The sequence below is a fragment of the Octopus sinensis genome, linkage group LG28 (genome assembly GCF_006345805.1).
Source record: "Octopus sinensis linkage group LG28, ASM634580v1, whole genome shotgun sequence".
Lineage (NCBI taxonomy): Eukaryota > Metazoa > Mollusca > Cephalopoda > Octopoda > Octopodidae > Octopus > Octopus sinensis.
Window position 1 is genome coordinate 4,797,763 of NC_043024.1, and position 23,683 is coordinate 4,821,445.

Consider the following 23,683-nt stretch of genomic DNA (forward strand, 5'->3'; position numbering starts at 1 on the left):
ATAGCACTGACACCTACGTTTTTAGGGGCCAGGATGGTTCTTTCACTGAGCAAATTGATGTCTGCATAATTACTTTCCAGATTGGGGAACACTGTTTCCAAAGGACCGGAAGGGTTGTTCACGGAGTTGCACAGTTCATAGACTGATATGTTGCCCCTATCATTCCTAGGGACCTTGCCTTCTCCAAGGGCTAAAATTTCTTCAGCAAAAGCTGCAGACATTCTATCACCAAGCAAGTGCGCATACATGTTTGTGATTAGGCTTAAGGTCTTAACCTGGGGCCACAACATGGATGACTTAAGGCATGCGTGCACTTCATCAGCCCTGCTCCCTTTAGGAATGACAGGAAGGATTTGCACACTTCTTTCTGAGTCTTTTCTTCCTCTTCCCACCTCATTCCTAACCTTATCCTCTTTTCTTTCTCCCAGTTCTTCTCTAATAGCTGAAAGTGTTATTGACAGGCTAAGTAACATAATGACATGCAGAATTATTATAAGATCACCTTTCTCTACTTCTTCTTTACTCCTCCATCCCTCTTGTGCCTACTTTACATAACAAAAGTATACCAGTTGGAGAGAGAGAAGCTGGTTATATATTTATATATATCTATATCTATCTATTTATATATATATATACATAGGGAGAGTTTACGAAAAAAACAAAAGACGAAGACAGGTGGTGTACAAAACAAACAGATGTATTAGTATAACGCTCAGGAATAGAAAAAGTCTTTTACATTTCGAGCCTACGCTCTTCCACAGAGAGGAACACAGAAAAAAATGAGGATATATACACATATTATATTTGCATTAGGTTTGGTTATTTTTTGCAGAGTAATTAAATATCACATAAGGAGACTGGATAAAAGCTTGATATTATTTATTCAGCATTACATGTGTTTCATTTCCTAATAGGAATCACAAACTTTTAGATGAAGAGTAAACATGTAAAATATTTCCTATAAGAATTCTCCAGACATACATATGTGTGTGTGTACCCTTGTCCAGATGTGATGTTTGTAAATGACTGTCATACAAATGCAGTTGGTCATTTCCAGTCTTCTGTGTCAAATACGTCTCACCATGGAAAACGTATACTTGCCTGGAAACATGGGGATTGGCAACAGGAAAGGTACCCGGGTGAAAAAATTCTCCATCAATGAAGTCCATGTGATAGACAGAAGCATGAATAACTGAATTTTAAAGGATGATGATTCACCACAGATATGACAGTGATATGGTTTCTCCAGTGTATGAATACGTTTTTGTTTAGTTAGGCAACTACTAAGAAAATGATTTATCATACATGGCACAGTGGTATTCCTTGTCTCCTGTATGGATATATTTCTGAATATCTAAGCAGTAAGTACAAGAGAATGATGTACCACAGATATGGTTTCCTCACGGTATGAATATGTTTGTGTTGAGTTAAGCCACTGTTTTCGGAGAATCATTTGTCACAGATATCACAATGATTTGGTTTCTCCTCTGTATGAACCCTTACTCTTTTACTTGTTTCAGTCATTTGACTGTGGCCATGCTGGAGCACCAGCTTTAATTGAGCAACTCGACCCCGGGACTTATTCTTTGTAAGCCCAATACTTATTCTATCGGTCACTTTTGACGAACTGCTAAGTGACGGGATATAAACACACCAGCATTAGTTGTCAAGCAATGCTAGGGGGGACAAACACAGACACACAAACACACACATACATACATATATACGACAGGCTTCTTCCAGTTTCCGTCTACCAAATCCACTCACAAGGTTTTGGTCGGCCCGAGGCTATAGTAGAAGAGACTTGCCCAAGGTGCCACGCAGTGGGACTGAACCCGGAACCATGTGGTTGGTTAGCAAGCTACTTTTATTCATTAAATTTGCCATGAAGGCAGTACATAGATGTAACTCTGCGGGCTGGACGTAGACATTGATGGTATGAATGATGGTGATGGAACGAAGATGGTGATGGGAGAAGACGAAAGCGCCTGCCGACATCCGCTTCTCCAAGACAATGTTCTTTTTTCAAAAAAATCAAAAAGTCACATAGAGGCAATGAAGCTCTTTCTCAATATGATACAAATTTTCTTTTTTAAAAACATTCAAAAAGTTCAAGTCACCCGGCCGACCAGCGCTTTTGCTTTATCGAGGCAATCATTCTTTGTCGGGCGGCAGTATTCAGGTATAAACTGAAAGGAGCCCTCCGGGAAGGAATTCATGATCCTGCACAGATCGCTATGCCATAGGACCTCTGCAGCCACCTGCGAAGGCCACTCAGGGTCCCCCATGCAGGACCGAAGTCCCTCCCATTGGCCTCTCCCTTCCAATTTACCTATCTCGTTTTCAAGCGTTCCTCCTTTGTGGAAGAGGACCACATATTGATCCTCCGGCAGCACATCCGCCTGAGGAGGCTTGGGAGACGCCGTCTACGTGTCCTGCCGCCGGCATCCAGCAGTTTTGTCTTTTTTTTTTTTCCTTTTTTTCCCTGGGCTGCGGGAGGGTGAGGTTCCTGTGTTGCACACAACGGGTCCTCTTTTTCTCCCGCAGCTCCCGGGTCTTTCGGTGGGTCACCATTGTTGCCCATCTTTCTTTTCTTTTTTGAGGATGTAGCAATTTCCTCGTTCTGTTTCTCTCCCTCCATTGGGGGAGCAGGGAGAGATTCCACCATTAACTGCTCCAGATTCCTACTTTGGTCCCTGGGGCAGTTCTTCTTAATGTGGCCGGTCTCCAGGCACAGGTGACACTTGGGGGGGGTCCCTCAAGCATCACCGGATACTTGGACCCGGCCATCCTCAAGAAATCTGGTAAAACCAGACTTTTGGCTGATTGGGTCCATAGGGTCAAAACAGCTTTCGACCCCTCCCAATCAGCCGCAGGCAACACTTTTACATCCGGCAGCTCGGCGCTGCTACCACCCAGACCCTGGCGGAGAGAGTCCTCTATCCACTCGGGCTCAACTCCGGGTGATAAGCCGCAGATCCAAGCCCTCAATAGTTTTTCTCCCATATAGTTTGGGAGAAACAATATTTCTTTGCCCTAAAGGGGCTGGCTTGCAAAGTCACAAGCTTCTTGTGGGGAGTCAAACAGCAACCACTCCCCGTGAGATAAATTTAACGGCTGGCATGTAGTCCGCCAGCTTGTTTAAAATTGTGGCCTTCAGGAAGACAGCTATGGTGTCGAGCGACTTCGAGTAAGTCCTCAACACCACGGTCTTCCTTTCCAGCTTTTTAAATGTTTTTTGGGAGGTGTTAGGTCCCACACAATAAATTCCTTTGCCATTTCGAAATGGAATCCAATTAAAGTTCAAAAGTGTAAGAAAATAAATAAGATAGAAAGAGGGAGAAGAGAAAACACAACAGAAAAGAAGAATTACACTAAAAATAACAGTTCAAAAGAGTTCTTTTTAAAAATAAACGATAGCTGGAAGAAGAGAGTTCAAATTCAGCAAAGGAATTAATTTTTTTGGCCAAAAAGGTACTCCTGGCCAAACGTCCAAAACAGTCCTTGGTTATCCTTGGTGCTTCTTGGTAAATCCAACACGAAATCAATTAATTTTTGAGGAGGGGTTAAGCCTCCTCAAAAACCACAATTCTCACTGCAAAGTGAGTCTTTACGCTTGACCACAGGCAGGAAAATGTCTGGAGCAAAGTGGAGTCTATTACTCTCCAAAAAAAATAATAAATACAGAGCAATAAACTTCACTAAGCCCCTAAAAAAATACAACAAACGCCTACCTGTAGTCGAGTCTCAAAATTCAATAATTCACGCCGAAAGACGTGACATCAAACAGCAAGAACTCTCCGCCAAAAATTACACGTCCAAACACGTCGAAGGTTAGCAAGCTACTTACCACACAGCCACTCCTGCGCCTTGTGTAAGTAGTTACGTTACTTCTTTGATAGACTAATTTGCCATTGATATCACGGGGAGGTTTTCTCCACTGTATGAATACGCTTGTGTCTAGTTAGGCAACTACTAACAGAGAATGATTTATCACAGATGTCACAGTGATATGGCTTCTCCCCTGTATGAACCCTTGAGTGAGTAGTAAAGTTACCTCTGTGATAGAATGATTCACCACAGACACCACATTGATAGGGTTTCTCCCCTGTATGAATACGTTTGTGTTGAGTTAAGCTACCGTTTTCAGAGAAAGATTTACCACATAAATCACAGTGATATGGTTTCTCTCCTGTATGGATACGTTTATGACGAGTTAAGCTACTGCCAACAGAGAACGATTCACCACAGATATCGCAGGGATAAGGTTTCTCTCCTGTATGGATACGTATATGTCGAGTTAAGTGACTGTCATTAGAGAATGATTTACCACAGATAGTACAGTGATATGGCTTCTCCCCCGTATGAATACGTTTGTGTCGAATGAAGTTACTGCCATCGGCGAATGATTTACCACAGATATCACACTGATAGGGTTTCTTCCCTGTATGAATATGTTTGTGTTGAGTTAAGTGACTGTCAACAGAGAATGATTTACCACAAATATCACACTGATACGGTTTCTTCCCTGTATGAAGCTGTTTGTGAGTAGCTAAGCTACCTCTCCGACTGAATGATTTACCACAGATATCACAGTGGTATGGTTGTTCCCTTATATGAATTTGTTTGTGTTGATTGAATTTACTTTCTTCTAAGAATGACTCTTTGCAGATGTCACAGTCATATGATGATTTTCCTAATTCTTCTGACATCTCTTCAAGAGAAATAAAATCAATTCTTCAAGTTGTACAGATCAACAACTTTTCAATAATATTTCATGTGATTTTTCTGAAAGAATAGAAAAAAATAATATAAGATATCAATTATGTTTAAAAGGCAGATATTCAAAAGTGCAAATTTACGACATTTCTGTTTTCATAAATTGTAGAAGTAATTCTTTATCTGAACTATTAAACTAATCCCATCTCTCTGTCTATATCAGGGTGTAGACACATGTAGTATAATAACATCTCCTGGACATTAAGTCTGTCATAGACACATACCAATATACATGTCAATAATACTAGATATCTGATGTTTTCATCTCAGTCATGTGTCGTAAAAGAGATATCACACCTCCCCTGCCTCTTTCCGTACATTTATAAATACACACATACAGGAAGCTTAATGTCAATATTCTGTTGAATATGAAACATGAATAACAGTCAGCAAATAATCAGTATGGATGACTAACAGCATCAAAATCTTTTGTGGGGAATTTTTGATGTAGGAAAAATTATTGGTTGAGGTGGAGAAGGAAATTGGTGACAATCCTTCTCAATGGGGGCAAATGATGTAGTTTTAACATTAAATTATTCTCGTTTTTTTCTTTAATTTTAAATTCTTACATGTTACAATTAATGTTTCTCTTCCTTTTTACTTTGCAACGAAATATTGTTTATCGTGGTGAGTGAAAAATACAGCGACGCGTAATCAAGGAGGTGTGAGTTCGAATCTCATAGCCGGCCGCCAACACTTTTCTGCAAAATAGGGGTAGCTTATCCTGTTCAGGCTATATTATTAGCAATATCCTGTCTTTGAGAATTTAAAATCACTTCTTTAACTTCCTAAGACATCTCAAAGATTCTAAAGCAAAGTTCGTTTGTTTGTTTACGTTCATAGTAATTTGAATTTAAATATATATGTATTACGAAGAGAGAAAAGGATAACTTAGGTAATTAATTGAAAATAACATAAAAACACAGAGTGCAATTCATATATAATGCCTTAAATCCCAACAACGGACCATTGAATGTGTTTATGTGAAAAAAGATATCGAAAAACATTAGCACGTAAGAGTGAGAAAGAAACTCGGAAGGTATCAGGTGGTCGTGGGGTGCGCGATAAATAACAGCTAAATTGCTCTTCAATCGGTTTTTTCCATTCTTTGTTGGTTTCATAACCGTTTGAATCCTTGCATGTACAGCAGAAATACGCAGAAATTTTCTGAAAATTCCCCCAAAATAAAAATCTCTCTATATATAAACGGCAGTTTGTCTGTCTGACTGTGTGTCTGTCAGGTTGTACCCTCACCCTGACCACGGCTTTCAACCGATTCTGATGAAACTTGACACACACATAGCCCAATGTCATAATTCAAAACTAACGCAGCGAAAATTTTGAAAAGTTCCCCCCAGTTCTGAAAAAAAATCGATAAATTCGACATGGGTCGAGAATCTAAGCTTTTTATATGTAACACATTTTCTACAGACTGTCTAGGGGACGCAACTCGACCTTTTTAACTCTCGGAATACGTGGGGTAAGTATCCCAAAATGTATAAAAATGTACAAAAACGGCAAAAAAGCGGGCAGCAATGTGAGTGACAACAACGAAAAAGTCAAAAGTGACCAAACTGAACAAACGAATGGAAAAGGTTTTTTGGTGCACACGACAAAAGCGGTTTATAATAAACCAAGAGTTTGCAAGTAGCATCCGAGGACCCTTAGGGTACGTCAAAAATTTAAGGTAAAACGTTTGGGGTGGTAGTTATAAAGAAAGTGTAAACAAAAAGATGTATTTGAATAACTTGCGGCTGCAACAGCTATTAGCAGAAGTGGCGGTGTTGGGGGTAAAGTCTCGAATGTAATTTCTTCCTGGTAGAAATTGGTTGGATTGAATTATCGATAGCTGTTTGATAGTTATTTGGGAGTGAAGAGAAGACATTGCAACCTACACATGCGCCTTCGTTCCCTAGAGGGAAATGACTAGATTGGGATTAGTCGTTGCCTACTAGGGGCTCATGCATACCCGGGCAACGCCGCGCTATGCTGCTAGTATGTGATAAGCAGTTACATTGGGTGCTTAAAGAAAGATTCCTTTGAAAAATAGATATTAATCGTAAGTTGTAATGATGGAGAAGAACCTCCGGAAATAAAGACTTCCTAGGTTTTAAATAAAATCCGTTCTATTTCTTCTGTATACAATATTTACTTTTCGTTTCAGTATTTCAAGTGCACACTCGTATTTTTATACATTCCGCATGTCTTACAAATTACATCGTAATTTTCCCGCGGAATTTACATGTGAGGAAGAAAGAGAAAAGTTATCTACACAAGGTATCCATCGGACGTTAACAAATAATATAGGAAATAACGAAAGATGCAATGAAATATCTGAATGTAAAGGAGAAACACAACGAAAGTATTGAAAGAACAGCCTCACCGAAGTTGAAAAAGTGGGTTTCCATCGCAAAAAAATTAGGGAAAGGTAGGTGCGGTCCATGCCCTTTACCTCCGCTATTTCGTCTTTGTTTAGTGAGATTCTTTCTTGTAACTTACTCAACACATCGAAACAAACAGACGTACGTAATATGATACATATACAATAGAAATATACTTACATAGTAATATATATTCAGAGAGAGTCAACGATGAAAATATGAGAATATGTTGAATGAGTGAAAAGTTAGAGTGGACAGTGACAGCTTCAAGAGAATTTTTACGACGAATATTAATATTTAACAGGTCAACATAATAAAAAAAAAATGCTACATCTGTTTCTTTAGACACTGAATTACCAATCATGTGTCTATTTAATTAGATTTTCTCTTAAATATCAGTTGTAAAGTTGAACGGAGCAACAAAATTAGGAAGAATTGACTCTGAACAAGGGGAACTAAGTCTTGTCTTTATACTCTAGCGGTGTCATATGAAATTGTCACCCATAATTATGTCCGTAGTATCGATCTATTGCATTTCAATCTGTTTTAGGGTTAGGGTTGGGAGAAAGGGTATCTTTTTTTCTTCACAAATGTAAATAAACCCAATTTGTTTGTTAAACGAGGGACATATTCATACTGCACAGAATGTTTTTTTTACCTCAATGGACGTCATTGATTGGTTGAAATTTCAGAAATTGAAGAAAAAACAACAAATATTTTACAAACTATAGAATTTTCTCAATTAAGCCAAGAGAAATAGATGTTTTATAAACAGATGCTACCCGTATATGAAGTTTAAAATTTTTTAGTTACCTAGAATTTATATTAAAAAAACTGTTGTTGAAACCGAAAAGATCCTATATGTGTTAAAAAATCTCATCACGCAATCGAATCAATGAGAAAGCCTCTGCCCGGTCGCTCGACATGTTAAAAATAGCAGCCAAAGTATCCCCCTATCTAAATCACATGCCCATTGTACGTAATGTCCTAGATTATCCCTCAAAAGACAGTTTGCTGAAGGCTGGAATGTCTTTGATGATACGTTTGCTGTATCAGGTTTGATTTGAGGCTAAATAACATTATGGTAAATTTCGATATTAACTCCCGCATGATTTTCACTATGAAAATAATCAAAATGTTAGATTTTTTGCGTGGAATCAACTACCCTGACCTCATAATATGCTACAAAACCCTTTTATGGGTCCAAAAGACGGGGTGGGGTGAGGTGGAAGCCATTTTTTTCTTTTGCCTTAGAAAAAAACACATAAGGACAATAGAGAAGAGTTTGATATTATTTAGTCAGCATTACATGTGTTTCATTTCCTAATAGGAATTACAAACATTTACACGTAGAGAAAAAATGTAAAAGATTTCCTTTAAGAAAATCTTTGAACATACATGTGTGTGGACCCTTGTCCAGATATTATGTGATGTTCGTAAAGGGCCATCATGACCGTCATACTTGTGCAGTTGTTCACTTCCAGTCCTCTGTGTCAAATATGTCTCACCAGGAAAAATATTTCCTTGCTTGGAAACATGTGAGGATTGGTCAAGAGAAAGGTACCCAGATGTAGAAAATCTCCATCAATGAATTCCATCTGATCCACAGAATCATGAACAGGAGAATGTTAAATGATGAGGATCATCATCATCGTGGTTCCTCTTCTGTATGAATGCATTTACATTTCAATAATTGATCACTTTCATAGATTGATTTAGCACGAATAGCTTAGGTTACAGTTATATCTTTCATATTAATAGGACTGTGTACAAACAATTCACCATTTTGAAAGAATGATTCAGGTTTAACGTCACAGTGGTATGTTTTCCTTCCTCTGTCAATGCTCTTTTGATTCAATAATGGATGATTTCATGTCAAAGATTTACTATAGATGTCACATTCATATAGTTTTTATCATGTGTAGAGTTACTTATAAGGTCCAAGCTTGACATTCTGGCGGAATATCACTGTGCTATGGATCCTTTGCATAACGAATGCACTTGTGTTTAATTAAGTGATGATTTTGTGAGAATGATTTACTGCAGATATCACAATGATATGGCTTTACTCCAGTATGAATAAGTTTGTGTGCAGTTAAGCTACTTCTTTCAGAGAATGATTTACCGCAGATATCAGTGATACGGTTCCTCACCTGTATGAATACACTTGTGAGAAGCTAAGTTACTACCATCAGAGAATGATTTACCACAGATATCACAATGATATGGTTTTACACCTGTATGAATTAGTTTGTGTGTAGTTAAGCTGATGCCCTCGTAGAATGATTTACCACAGATATCACAGTGGTATGGTTTCTCCCCAGTATGAATACGTTTGTGTCTAGTTAAGTTACTGCCATCAGAGAACAGTTTACCGCAAATATCACAATGATATGGTTTCTCCCCTGTATGAATGAGTTTGTGTGTAGTTAAGCTACTGCCAACAGAAAATGATTTACCACAGATATCACACTGATAAGGTTTCTCCCTTGTATGAATTAGTTTGTGTGTAGTTTAGCTACTGATTTCAGAGAAAGATATCACAATGATATGGCTTCTCTCCTGTATGAATACATTTGTGTGCAGTTAAGTTACTGCCAGCAGAGAATGAGTTACCACAGATCTCACAGCGATATGGTTCCTCACCTATATGAATGCGTTTGTGTCTAGTTAAATTACTGCCCTGAGGGAATGATTTACCACAGATATCACAGGGATAATGTCTTTCTCTTGTATGGATACGTTTGTGTTTAGTTAATCTACTGCCAACAGAGAATGATTTACCACAGATGTCACAGTCATATGATGATTTTCCTGCTTTTTCTGACATCTTTTCAAGAAAAATAAAATCAATCCTTCAAGTTTTATACATCAACAACTTTTCAAAAATATTTCTCCTCTCCTCAAAATATACGGATATTTTTCTTCTTTGCGTTTTTATAGTTTATTCCAAACAAATATCACTACTCTTATATTTCTTCTAAATGTTATCAATGCCAATATTTAAAAATGTTGCAAATACTCTTTGTAAATTCATCAAAGTATATTTAAAAACTATTGTATGTCTGAAAAATTTCTCATGGGAAATATATGTTACATGTTTTCTACACATCTAAAAGTTTTTGATTCCTATTAGGAAATGAAACACATGTAATGCTGAATAAATAATATCAAACTTTTCTCCAGTCTCCTTATGTGATTTTCTAATTACCTTGCAAAGAATATTATCCAAACCTCCCACAAAAATAATGTACGTGTATATATGTAATCACAAGCTTCTTTGTTCAACTGGTGTATTTATGTTAGTTTGAGTCGTGGGGTGAGAGGGAGGGAAAAGTAAAGGAAGGTGGTCTTATATTAATTCTGCTTGTCATTACGTTACTTAGGTCGTCAGTAACACTTTCATATGATTGGAGAGAAAGGATAAGGCCATGAGTGGGACGGGAAGAGAGAGAAGCGTGCATGACGTGATAGGGGGACATATTTAGTTGAAGGTTGAGATATAGAGGAGAGTTAGGAATATAATTTTAGAAGGTGGGTGATGTTCTGATGGAGAGATTAAAGATAGGTAGAGAGAGAGAAAGATGATGGTGGTGAATACAAAGTGAAAAGTAATGTTTTTTTTTTACTTGAACAAAGTTTTGTTTACAACACCTACAAATTGAAATGTGTATTGGCTCTCTGACCCATCACCTTGGCTTACAAGTTACCACTGATGTGGTTTTCAGAGTAAGCCATGTTACATTAAATTCCGACCCCTATATTTTACATATAAGGTAATTTTTTTAGTATACACTTCTCGTGTTTTAGATAAGAAATTGTGCCCATGTAAATTTTAAAATGTAATTTTTTTACTGTTAATGAGAAAACTGGAAAAATATGAGCGAATATTTATTTTATGAGTGCTGTGTCTATAAAATTGTGCATAAAGTGTATTAAGTAATTACCGTATTCCAGTTTCCTTCAGTTTTCAGTGAGTAGCAGATGAGCGACTATCTTTTGATGCAGACACAATACAGGCTACACTTTAGAGTGCTTTGGTTTCAGGAATAACCCAATCCATTGCCTCACTAGACACCGAGACCGTGACTAGTGACCGGGACCTTTTGTTTTTGGATAATGGATAAACAGCTAAAAGATTATATAAATATATATTTATAAAATTAAAGACTTAAATCTGTACAAGATGCAAAGCAAAAAGAAAAGAATTCAATTAAGAATGCATCGGGTGAAAGAATATTGGTTTAAAAAACAAATGACATAAAAATGATTACAATGAAGACTATAAGGAATATGAGGGAGATAGGGTGAATCCTTTCTATTTGACAATGGCTGGGCATTGTCTTGTTGGAAGACTAATGCTTTTCTGTTGGTAATCTCCAGCCGCAGTTCTTTGATATATTTTGGTTCAAATTAGCCAGTTGATGACAGAACACATCAGAATTAATGGTCTGGTTTTATGGGAGAAGGTCATAATAAACAATGCCTTTATGATTCCACCAAACACAAAGCACAGGTGTGTTGCCATGGATATTCATCTTTGGTTGCTTGGGGGATATTTCTGCAAACTCCAGGATCAGTTTTGCACAACATTAAGCATGCAATCCATTTTTCATCTCCAGTCACAAGTCGCTTCCAAAAAAGGGCATGCTTTCTTTCCATTTCAAAAGCATATCCCAAATGGAATACTGGTCCCAGCAATTCTTTTCCAAGAGTTTCAAGCACCCATATATTAAAGCAAAGAGTAAGATAGAAAGAGGGACAGAGAGAAGCATACATGATATGTGATAGGGGGAACATAATATTTACTACATGGTAAAAAAAGTTAGTTGAAGTTGATGATATAGAGAAGTTAGCAATATAATTTTAGCAGAGTGGTGATGTTCTGATGGTGAGATTTAAGAAATTCAAGCAGAAAACTCAACTAGCTTTGAAAAGTTTCCTGAAAGGCACGTCTGAAGATGAAAAGGTAAGCCTTTTATGGATGGTCGAAAAAGGTCTAGACCTATTCGATAGCTGGGACATGTCAGAATCGGATTGCAATAACCCAGACACACTTTTAGAGAAATTTGAAAGTCACATAGAGCCCAAATCGAACCATAGAATTCACAGATACGAATTCCAGGGCCTGAAACAAGACCCACAAGAAACGATTGACAATTTCTTGTCCAGACTAAAGAATGTTGCCGAAAAATGCAAATTCAAAGATAAGAACGAAAGAATTGTTGATCAGTTACTATGGGGGTGTGCTCATAAAGAAGTTCAGAAATCCCTCATAGGTAAGTACGCTCTCCAGTTGATAGAAGCAGTAGACACTGCAAGAGCATTCGAAGCCACTACCAAACAAATGGCCTCACTTACCTTAAAAACAAGCTCACTAGGCAGCAGTATAGATATTGCATCTAGGCACAAGACGAAACGTACCCGCAAACAAAGAACATGCCAGTACTGTGGTACAGAGCATGAGTTCGACAACCGGAAGAAATGTCCTGCATTCGGTACACACTGCAAAGCATATGGAAAACCTAACCACTGGGAAAAAATGCGTAGGTTGGCAAAATCCCAGAAATACAAGCCCCAATTTTCAAAGAGAAGACAAAGAGATATACATGCACAACTACAGGAACAAAACACCTCAGAGGAGGAATTCTTGGCAGTCGGCACAATAAATGTGCATGAGATGGGGAATGACGACCAGAGAAAAAATGAGGCATACACAACAATAAGAGTACAAAAGAAGTCTGGCAAGAAACGAATAAACATTGACTTAAGGCTGAAGATTGACACCAGAGCCCAGAGTGATATCTTGCCTGTCAACCTCTACAAAAAGATGTTCCCAGAACACATGACACAAGAGGATAAAATCAAAGAAGGAATCCTCACACCAAGTGATGTAATCCTCACTGCGTACGGAGGTACCAGGATTCCACAACTGGGCAAAACAACAATCACAGGGACACACGAAGGAAAAACAATCAAGTGTTCTTTTTATGTCACAACAACAGAAGGTCAAGCAATTCTTGGACTCAATACCTGCAAAAAGCTAAATATTGTGTCAATCAATGGTGAAGTGAAGGCAACTCCGAGCAGGATTGACAGAGATATGCCTATCAAAGACCGACCACCATTAACAAACAAAGAGGAACTGATAAGCATGTACCCTGAATGCTTTGACGATACAGTCGGGTGCTTTGTGAAATGTCGATACCATATAACAGTCGACCCCAATATCAAACCAATTGTTCACCCACCTCGCCGCGTCCCTCTAGAACTAAAAGAGAAGCTGAAGACAGAGTTGGACAGAATGGAAAAAAAAGAAATAATCACCAAAGTGACACGACCAACAGACTGGGTGAATTCAATTGTAATCAAGGAAAAACCCAATGGTACCCTACGGATATGCCTCGACCCAAGGGACCTGAACAAGGCATTAAAAAGAGAGTACCATCCAATTCCAACCCTTGAAGAAATCACACCATCATTGGCTGGGTCCAGATTATTCCGCAAACTGGATGCCAGTAATGGGTACTGGAATGTAAAGATAGACAAAGAGTCATCCATGCTCACTACCTTCAACACACCATTTGGCAGATATCGATTCAACCGACTCCCATTTGGATTGAAGGTGAGCCAAGATGTTTTCCAGCGCCGAATAGATGAGACCTACCAAGGCTGCAAGGGAGCAATTGGAATAGCAGATGACATCCAAGTGCATGGCAAGGATGAGACCACACATGACTTCAATTTACATGAAGCTATGGAGAAAACCCGACAAGCAGGCATCAAACTCAATGCGGACAAGTGTGTGATAAAAGAAAAGGAGTGCAAATTCTTTGGAATTATATACTCTGCAGAGGGAGTGAAACCAGACCCTGCTAAAGTGGAAGCCATCAGAGACATCAAAGAACCCAAGGATAAGAAGGAACTCAGGAGCTTCCTGAGACTCATCCACTACATGGAGCCTTCATACCCAAGCTGGCCGATCACACTGCAAATCTCCGAGAACTAAACAAAGATGACGTAGAGTTTGATTGGTGTGCTTCACACACACAGGATTTCAAAGCAATCAAAAAGCTCATCAGTAAGGAGACAACTCTGCAATACTATGACAGACGCAAACCAGTAACAATCCAAGTCGATGCTTCTATGAGAGGAGTTGGTGCAGCACTGATACAGGAAGGTAAACCCATTGCATATGCCTCGAAAGCTCTCTCACCCACAGAGACAAGGTACGCACATATTGAAAGGGAACTCCTGGCAGTAGTATATGGATGTGAAAAGTTCCATACATACCTGTATGGCAGACATTTCAATATTGAAACAGACCATCGCCCGCTAGAACAAATACATAGAAAAAAAACCTCATGAAAGCACCAGCCAGACTGCAAAGATTACTGTTAAGGCTTCAAACATACGACTATGATATCAGGTACAAGCCAGGACAAGACCTGATATTGGCGGATGTTCTTTCCAGACTATCCTCACATGATAAACAGGAGATGGAAGGACAAAGCATAAAGGTCCACCACATTGTAAATGTAACGACTACAAAGCTAGCAGAAATCAAAGATGAAGAACACCAGCTCCTTACTCAGATGGTGATTCAGGGGTGGCCAGAAAAGACATCAGGTGCAGCCCCTCGTTTGTGAATATTAGGCCATCCATGATGATATATCAGTGGAGAATGGAATCCTGATGGCTTGATCCCGAATAATCATACCCAAGTCAATGCAAAAAGAGATTCTTGACAAGATCCACCAAGGGCATCTAGGAATGGAGAAATGCAAGCTCCAAGCCAAGTCAGCAGTATATGGGGTAGGCATGTACAAAGACATAGAAAAGAGAGTTTCTACATGCCACATCTGTCAAAAGTACAGAAATTCACAACAAAAGAAGGAAATGATATCTAGTGACATCCCATGAAAGCCATGGCAAACTATTGGAGTAGATCTGTTCACAGAGGGCCAAGAATGGTATTTGATAATGGCCTGCTACTACTCCAAATTTCCATTTGTGAGAAGAGTGAAAGACCTGAGAGCCAAAACAATCACTACAGTGGCTCGAGGACTTCTAGCAGAGCAAGGAATACCAGAGCAGATCATATGTGACAATGGAACCCAGTTCACATCACAAGAATTCAAAAAGCTAGCCGATGAGTATGGGTTCAATATTACAACCTCATCTCCACTCTACCCTCAAAGGTCATGGGTTTATAGAAAGACAGGTGCAGACAGTGAAGAGAACACTAGTGAAATGCCGAGAGACTAAGGAAGACCCACACCTGGCACTTCTGTCCCTACGAGCGACACCACTGAGAGCTGACATGAAATCCCCAGCAGAATTGCTGAATGGCAGGAAGTACAAAACTACCCTGCCAACTAAGATCCAACCTCCTATTGACCAGGAAGAGACAAGGGCAAAGTTAGCAGCCACTCGAGAACAATCACAGAAATATTACAACAGACATTCACAATACTTACCTGAGATACTTGGAGGACAACATGTGCATACTGAAGATCCCATAACTAAAACATGGATTCCAGCACAGGTTGTCAGTAGAGCTGAAACCCCAAGATCGTATATAATAGTAACGGAATCTGGTGGGCAGCTGAGACGCAACAGGGCCCACATCCGCCCAACACCAAAGCTGTTGAGGACGTGTACAACACCTGCTGCATCAGTGACAACACCCACAGAATCATCATCCCAGTGGGCACCAACCACCCATCATCGGCAGCCCAACACCACACCTCAGACACCGGTGCGAAGCACAAGATCCACCAGAGGGAGAAAGAACATCCTGCCACCAGTTCGTTACCATTAAAGAAAAAAATATACATGAACTTTCAGAAAACTGCTATGATTAATTTAATTATTCTCAATTTGGTTTTCATTGCGTGAATGCAATTGTGGACGACACAAGAGATATATAGGTGTCGCGGCGCTGTAAGTAGCGCAGTTCGTGTAACATGGAAAAGTAAATAAACACGTAAAAGAATAACTACGCTTCGTATTGAGTTGTCTATCCCATAAGAACGAAATAACACATAACAATCACTATTATTGTTATCAGCATCAACCCTACCAGATCTTTTCTGTTTTGCGGCCACGTGTGGAAATGTTCGAGTGTAGTGAAAATTTCAGTAATTGAGGTATCCCTATAATTTTCCATGCGAATTCCATCAGTTAATTTGCTTCTTCCACAAAAAAGTTTTTTAAAGTTTAATCATTCTTACCCATTTAGAAAACAATATTTGGAAGCTGTCATTTTGTTCATGTAAAGAAAGGGGGGTGAAATATCAAATTATTGTGATTTTGTACTTTTTACACAGAAATTCATACGATTCTGCAAATACGTGATATAAAAAACTTTGTTCAATTAAAAGGCCAATTACTTTTAACTATGCACTGTCCATCACCATTTCCTCCACCACAACCATCATCATCTCTCTCTTTCTGTGTGCCTCAAATCTCACCATCAGAACATCACCACTCTGCTAAAATTATATTGCTAACTTCTCTATATCATCAACTTCAACTAACTTTTTTACCATGTAGTAAATATTATGTTCCCCTCTATCACATATCATGTACGCTTCTCTCTGTCCCTCTTTCTATCTTACTCTTTGCTTTAATATATGGGTGCTTGAAACTCTTGGAAAAGAATTGCTGGGACCAGTATTCCGTTTGGGATATGCTTTTGAAATGGAAAGAAAGCATGCCCTTTAGTGAGGCAATGGATTGGTTTATTTCCGAAACCAAAACACTCTAAAGTGGAGCCTGTATTGTGTCTGCATCAAAAGATAGTCGCTCATCTGCTATTCACTGAAAACTGAAGGAAACTGGAATACGGTAATTACTTAATACACTTTGTGCACAATTTTATAGACACAGCAATCATAAAATAAATATTCGCTCATATTTTTCCAGTTTTCTCATTAACAGTAAAAAAATTACATTTTAAAATTTACATGGGCACAATTTCTTATCTAAAACACGAGAAGTGTATACTAAAAAAATTACCTTATATGTAAAATATAGGGGTCAGAATTTAATGTAACATGGCTTACTCTGAAAACCACATCAGTGGTAACTTGTAAGCCAAGGTGATGGGTCAGAGAGCCAATACACATTTCAATTTGTAGGTGTTGTAAACAAAACTTTGTTCAAGTAAAAAAAAAACATTACTTTTCACTTTGTATTCACCACCATCATCTTTCTCTCTCTCTACCTATCTTTAATCTCTCCATCAGAACTTCACCCACCTTCTAAAATTATATTTCTAACTCTCCTCTATATCACAACCTGCAAACTAAATATGTCCCCCTATCATGTCATGCACGCTTCTCTCTCTTCCCGTCCCACTCATGGCCTTATCCTTTCCCACTCCCGCTTTCTCTCCAATCACATGAAAGTGTTACTGATGACCTAAGTAACGTAATGACAAGCAGAATTATTATAAGACTACCTTCCTTTACTTTTCCCTCCCTCTCACCCCACTACTCAAACTAACATAAATACACCAGTTGAACAAAGAAGCTTGTGATTACATATATACACGTACATTATTTTTGTGGGAGGTTTGGATAATATTTTTTGCAAGGTAATTAGAAAATCACATCAGGAGACTGGAGAAAAGTTTGATATTATTTATTCAGCATTACATGTGTTTCATTTCCTAATAGGAATCAAAAACTTTTAGATGTGTAGAAAACATGTAACATATATTTCCCATGAGAAATTCTTCAGACATACAATAGTTTATGTGAGTGTGTATGTGTATGTACCCGTGTCCAGATATTATGTGATGTTCGTAAAGGGCCATCATACTTATGCAGTTGTTCACTTCCAGTCCTCTGCGTCAAATATGTTTCACCAGGGAAAATATTTCCTTGCTTGGAAACAGGTGAGGATTGGTCACAACAAAGGTACCCAGATGTAGAAAATCTGCATCAATGAATTCCATCTGATCCACAGAAGCATGAATAGGAGAATGTTAAATGATGAGGATCATCATCATCGTGGTCCCCCTTCTGTATGAATGCATTTACATTTCAATAATTGATCACTTTCATAGATTGATTTAGCACAAATAACTTAGGTTACAGTTGTATCTTTCATATTAATAGGACTGTGTATAAACAATTCACCATTTTGAAAGAATGATTCAGGTTTAACATCACAGTCATATGTTTTCCTTCCTCTGTCAATGCTCCTTTGATTCAATAATGGATGATTTCATGTCAAAGATTTACCATAGATGTTAAATTCATATAGTTTCTATATTCTGTGGATGTCTTTATAAGATACGTCCTTTGTCCTTCTGAGGAAATGTTGTACAACAAATATCACTGTGTTATGGACCCACTTCATAAGGAAAGACTTCTGTTTAAATCAGAAATGATTTTGTGGAAATGATTTGCCACAGATATCACTGTGAATTGATTTTTCTTGAGTGTGAATGCATTTGTGTATAGTTAAGTGACTGTTTCCAGAGAATGTCTTACCATAGATATCACAGGGGTATGGTTTCTACCCTGTATGAATACGCCTGTGTTTAGTTAAGCTGCTACTTTCAGAGAATGATCTTCCACAGATATCACAGGTATATGGTTTCTCCCCTGTATGAATACGCTTGTGTTTAGTTAAGTTACTGCCAACAGAGAATGATTTACCACAGATATCACAGTGATATGGTTTCTCTCTTGTATGAATACGTTTGTGCTTAGTTAAGCTACCGCTTTGAGAGAATGATTTACCACAGATATCACAGTAATATGGTTTCTCCCCTGTATGAATACGTTTGTGTCGAGTTAAGCGGCTGCTTTCAGAGAATGTTTTACCACAGATATCACAGTGATATGGTTTCTCCCCTGTATGGATATGTGTGTGTTGAGTTAAGTTACTGCCAACAGAGAATGATTTACCACAGATATCACAGGAATATGGTTTCTCCCCTGTATGAATACGTTTGTGATGAGTTAAGCTACTGCCAACAGAGAATGATTTACCACAGATATCACAGGAATATGGTTTCTCCCCTGTATGGATATGTGTGTGTTGAGTTAAGTTACTGCCAACAGAGAATGATTTACCACAGATATCACAGTGATATGGTTTCTCTCCTGTATGAATACGTTTGTGCTGAGTTAAGCTACTGCCAACAGAGAATGATTTACCACAGATATCACAGGAATATGGTTTCTCCCCTGTATGAATACGTTTGTGTTGATTTAAGCGGCTGCTTTCAGAGAATGTTTTACCACAGATATCACAGTGATATGGTTTCTCCTCTGTATGGATACGTGTGTGTTGAGTTAAGTTACTGCCAACAGAGAATGATTTACCACAGATATCACAGTGATATGGTTTCTCTCCTGTATGAATACGTTTGTGCTTAGTTAAGCTACCGCTTTGAGAGAATGACTGACCACAGATATCACAGTGATATGGTTTCTCCCCTGTATGAATACGTTTGTGTTGAGTTAAGCTATTCCTGTCCGACAATGATTTACCGCAGATATCACAGTGATATTGTTGTTCCCCTGCATGAATTTGTTTGTGTTGATTGAATTTACTTTCTTCTAAGAATGACTCTTTGCAGATGTCACAGTCATATGATGATTCTCTTAATTCTTCAGACATCTCTTCAAGAAAAATAATACTGAACCTTCAAGTTGTACAGATCAACAACTTTTCAAAAATATTTCTCCTCTCACCAAAATATGGATATTTTGCTTCTTCTTGCTTTTATAGTTTTTTCCAAACAAATATCACTTCTCTTATATTTCTTCTAAATGTGATCAATGCCAATATTGAAAAATGCTGCAAATACTCTTTGGAAATCTATCAACGTATATTTAAAAGAGAAAATTATATCTGGCACATTTCGGACACAGAAGTAAAGAAATGCTTTCTCTCTCAGAGGAAATATTTTACTGTAACTCAGCAATGTTTTATAGAAGCAGGATTATATGTTTGTAGAATATCTTTGCAGAGTCTTTCAAACATGATACATATTGATGATCCTTTAAAAGTAAAAAATACTTTTTAGCCAATTTCATGTGATTTTCTGAAAGAATAGAAAAAATAATGCAAGACATCAAGTATGTTTAAAAGTGCAAATTTACAACATTTCTGTTTTCATAACTTATAGAAGCAATCCTTTATCTGAACTACTAAACTTATCCCATCTCTCTATTTTCAAGAAGTTTATATCAGGGAGTAGACACATGTATTATAATAACATCTCCTGGACATTAAGTCTGTCCTAGACACACATACACAGACCAATATACATGTCAATGGCACTAGATATCGGATGTTTTCATCTGAAGGGGGTTTTCTCCTGTGTCTGAGTATGCTTGGGTCTAGTTAGGCAAATACTAACAGAGAATGATTCACCAATGATGTCACAGTGATATGGCTTCTCCCCTCCATGAACTCTTGTGTGAGTAGTTAAGTTACCTCTTTGATAGAATGACTTACCACAGATATTACAGTGATCAGGTTTCTCCTCTAAATTAACACGTTTGTGTTGCGTTAAGCTGATGCAACTGTAGCAGATTCCAAACTACCTTTCATTTGCACTCTTTCATGTGGTGAAGCTAAATTGCCCTTATATCAAACACTTTCTCCTATGAAAAGGTAAAATTGTTTTTCTTAACCGAAAGGGTTTCTCCCCTGTTTTTTGAGTGCCAGAATCAGTCTGGAGAAAAGAAGGGCCAAAATCGGTCTAGAGTGTGATTGTGGAGGGGAGTTTGTTGAAAAGAGGGAACAAACTCAAAGGTAATCCATGCTGTATGCAGTCACTTTGCATGCTAGAAATAGCAGGGATTTATTATGTTCTTTTTTAACGACATAATGACTCAATTAAGATAATGCTTCCTCTTAATTCGGTTTTGTATTTCGTAAGTATAAAAATGTGAAACCACACTTAAAACCATTCTCAGTGACATTTCGATTATTATTATTATAATGTCTATATATTTTAATGGACATAAAATTGTTTATAATGCTTCAAGCATGGAAAATTAAATTATTAGTGACTGATTTGAGTAAACTAAATTTCACAAGGCGATAGTTTTTAAACAATGGAGATCAGCCTTCATTTTATACGACGTGTCGATATTTTTTTAATATCTTCACTACTAATTTTTGAGTAAAAGATTATATAAACGGATTTTTATATTTATTTTTGGTCAAATTAGGTACTTTCTAGTGTTTCAATTCAAAGCCCTTTCATTTCGTCTGTAACGATATTGCCTTTTCGTTTCAGTAATTCAAGTGCACAATCGTACTTTTATACATTCCCCATCTTTTCTTACAAATTACATCGTAATTATTAAAAGAACAGCCTTACTTTCATATAATTTCTTCTTTGTTTGGTTAGATTCTTTCTTTTGACTTATTCAACATATGGAAACAAACAGATGTACGTAATATGATACTTAATACAATAGAAATGTCTTTATAATACTTACATAGTAATTGATATAAAGAGAGAGTCAACGAGTCAGAGCGGATACTGACAGCTTCAAGAGAATTTCTTCCTTTTTCCAACGAACGTTACTTTATATTTTTCAGCTCCACATAATCATAAATGTAGTATTTGTTTCTTTAGACAGTTAATTACCAATCATTTGTATATATTTGATTGGGTTTTCTCTTAAATATCAGTCGTAAAGTGGAATTTATCAAACAATCAAGGTGCGTGAGAAACAGGAAGAAGAAATAAAGAAAATTAGGAAGAATTGTCAAGGGGAACTAACTCTATTCTTTAAATACTTTCGGCTCTACTTTATATTTTATATATTTTTATTTTATTTAGTTTCAGCTCACAAGCTGTGGCCATGCTGGGGCACCGCCTTTTATACATATTTCATATTTTTTGAAAGCGTTTCTTTGAAAATTCTTCCTCATAAATCACAATTATTATCGGTACCACTTACACAAAGATGGCACCGACATTTTATGCACAATTTTATACACTCAGCTCTCATAAAATAAATATTCACTCTTATTTTTCCATTTTGACCATAAACAGATAAAATTACATTTTGAAATTGAAATGGTCAAATTTTTCTTCTAGAAAACAAAAATAGTATAGTAAAATATAGGAGTCACAATTTCATGTGAGTAAAAAATGTATCATTGGTAACTTATAAGCCAAGGTGATGGGTCAGAGCCAATACACATTTCAATTTGTAGGTGATACAAAAATTTATTGCAATGAAAAGACAAAACCGTTTTCACTATGCACTCACCACCATATCTGTCTGTGTGTATTATTTTTGTGGGAGGTTTGGATATTTTTTGCAGAGTAATAACATAACACATAAGGACAATAGAGAAAAGTTTGATATTATTTATTCAGCGTTACATGTGTTTCATTTCCTAATAGGAATCACAAACTTTTACATGTAGAGAAAACATGTAAGATATTTCCTATAAGAAATTCTTCAGACATACATATGTGTGTGTGTGTATGTACCCTTGTCCAGATATTATGTGATGTTCGTAAAGGGCCATCATACTTGTGCAGTTGTTCACTTCTAGCCTTCTGCATAAAATATGTCTCACCAGAGAAAATACTTCCTTGCTTGGAAACACATGAGGATTGGTCACAAGAAAGGGACCCAGATGTAGAAAATCTCCATCAATGAATTCCATCTGATCCACAGAAGCATGAATAGGAGAATGTTAAATGATGAGGATCATCATCATCGTAGTTCCTCTTCTGTATGAATGCATTTACATTTCAATAATTGATCATTTTCATAGATTGATTCAGCACAAATATCTTCAGGTATGATTATATCTTTCATATTAATAGGACTGTGTACAAACAATTCACCATTTTGAAAGAATGATTCAGGTTTAACATCACAGTGATATGTTTTCCTTCCTCTGTCAATGCTCTTTTCATTCAATAATGGATAATCTCAAATTCTCGTACGTAAAAATTTCTGAAAATTCCCCCAAATAAAAATATGTGACGAGGGATTATATTAGGTGCTTAAAGCAACACTCCACAAACACAAAAATTAAATAAATTAGAAAAATATATTAATTCTAACTTTTAATGATGTAGAAGAACCACAAGAAATAAAGACTTCCTACGTTTCAAATAAAATCCGTTCCATTTCCTCTCGATACGATTTGTTGATAGTATTTGTTTGTTTAGACAGTTAATTACCAATCATTTGTATATATTTGATTGGGTTTTCTCTTAAATATCAGTCGTAAAGTGGAACTGATCAAACAATCAAGGTGCGTGAGAAACAAGAACAAGAAATACACTTAATGAGGAAGAGTTTTGACAATTATTTCTTTATTATGATTATACAATCATTACATAGAAGGACAAATACAGGACATACATGCAAAAAACAGTTAAGAGGTTCGATTAAAAATTTTCCATAACATTTGGATTATTCATTATAAAAATTCGTCTATAAATTGTCCTTTACATATATATATATATATATATATATATATATATATATATATATATATATATA

The 23,683-nt window shown here is 37.2% G+C and overlaps 1 protein-coding gene and 1 pseudogene across 2 annotated transcripts in view; both read right to left on the bottom strand.

Moving 5' to 3' along the window:
* The window catches only part of LOC115225621, a 46,346-nt pseudogene extending 26,541 nt beyond the window's left edge, over positions 1 to 19,805 (bottom strand).
* Positions 1 to 19,846, bottom strand: part of LOC115225714 (zinc finger protein OZF-like) — a 32,229-nt gene extending 12,383 nt beyond the window's left edge. Inside the window, exon 1 of one of the 2 annotated variants that reach the window (XM_036514716.1) lies at positions 19,806 to 19,846. The gene's annotated coding sequence lies outside the window, so the exon portion shown is untranslated. Of the gene's footprint in view, positions 1 to 7,340; positions 7,499 to 19,805 lie in introns of those variants that run through there. The other variant, XM_036514715.1, reaches the window with a different exon arrangement.
* Positions 19,847 to 23,683: the final 3,837 nt, after the last annotated feature.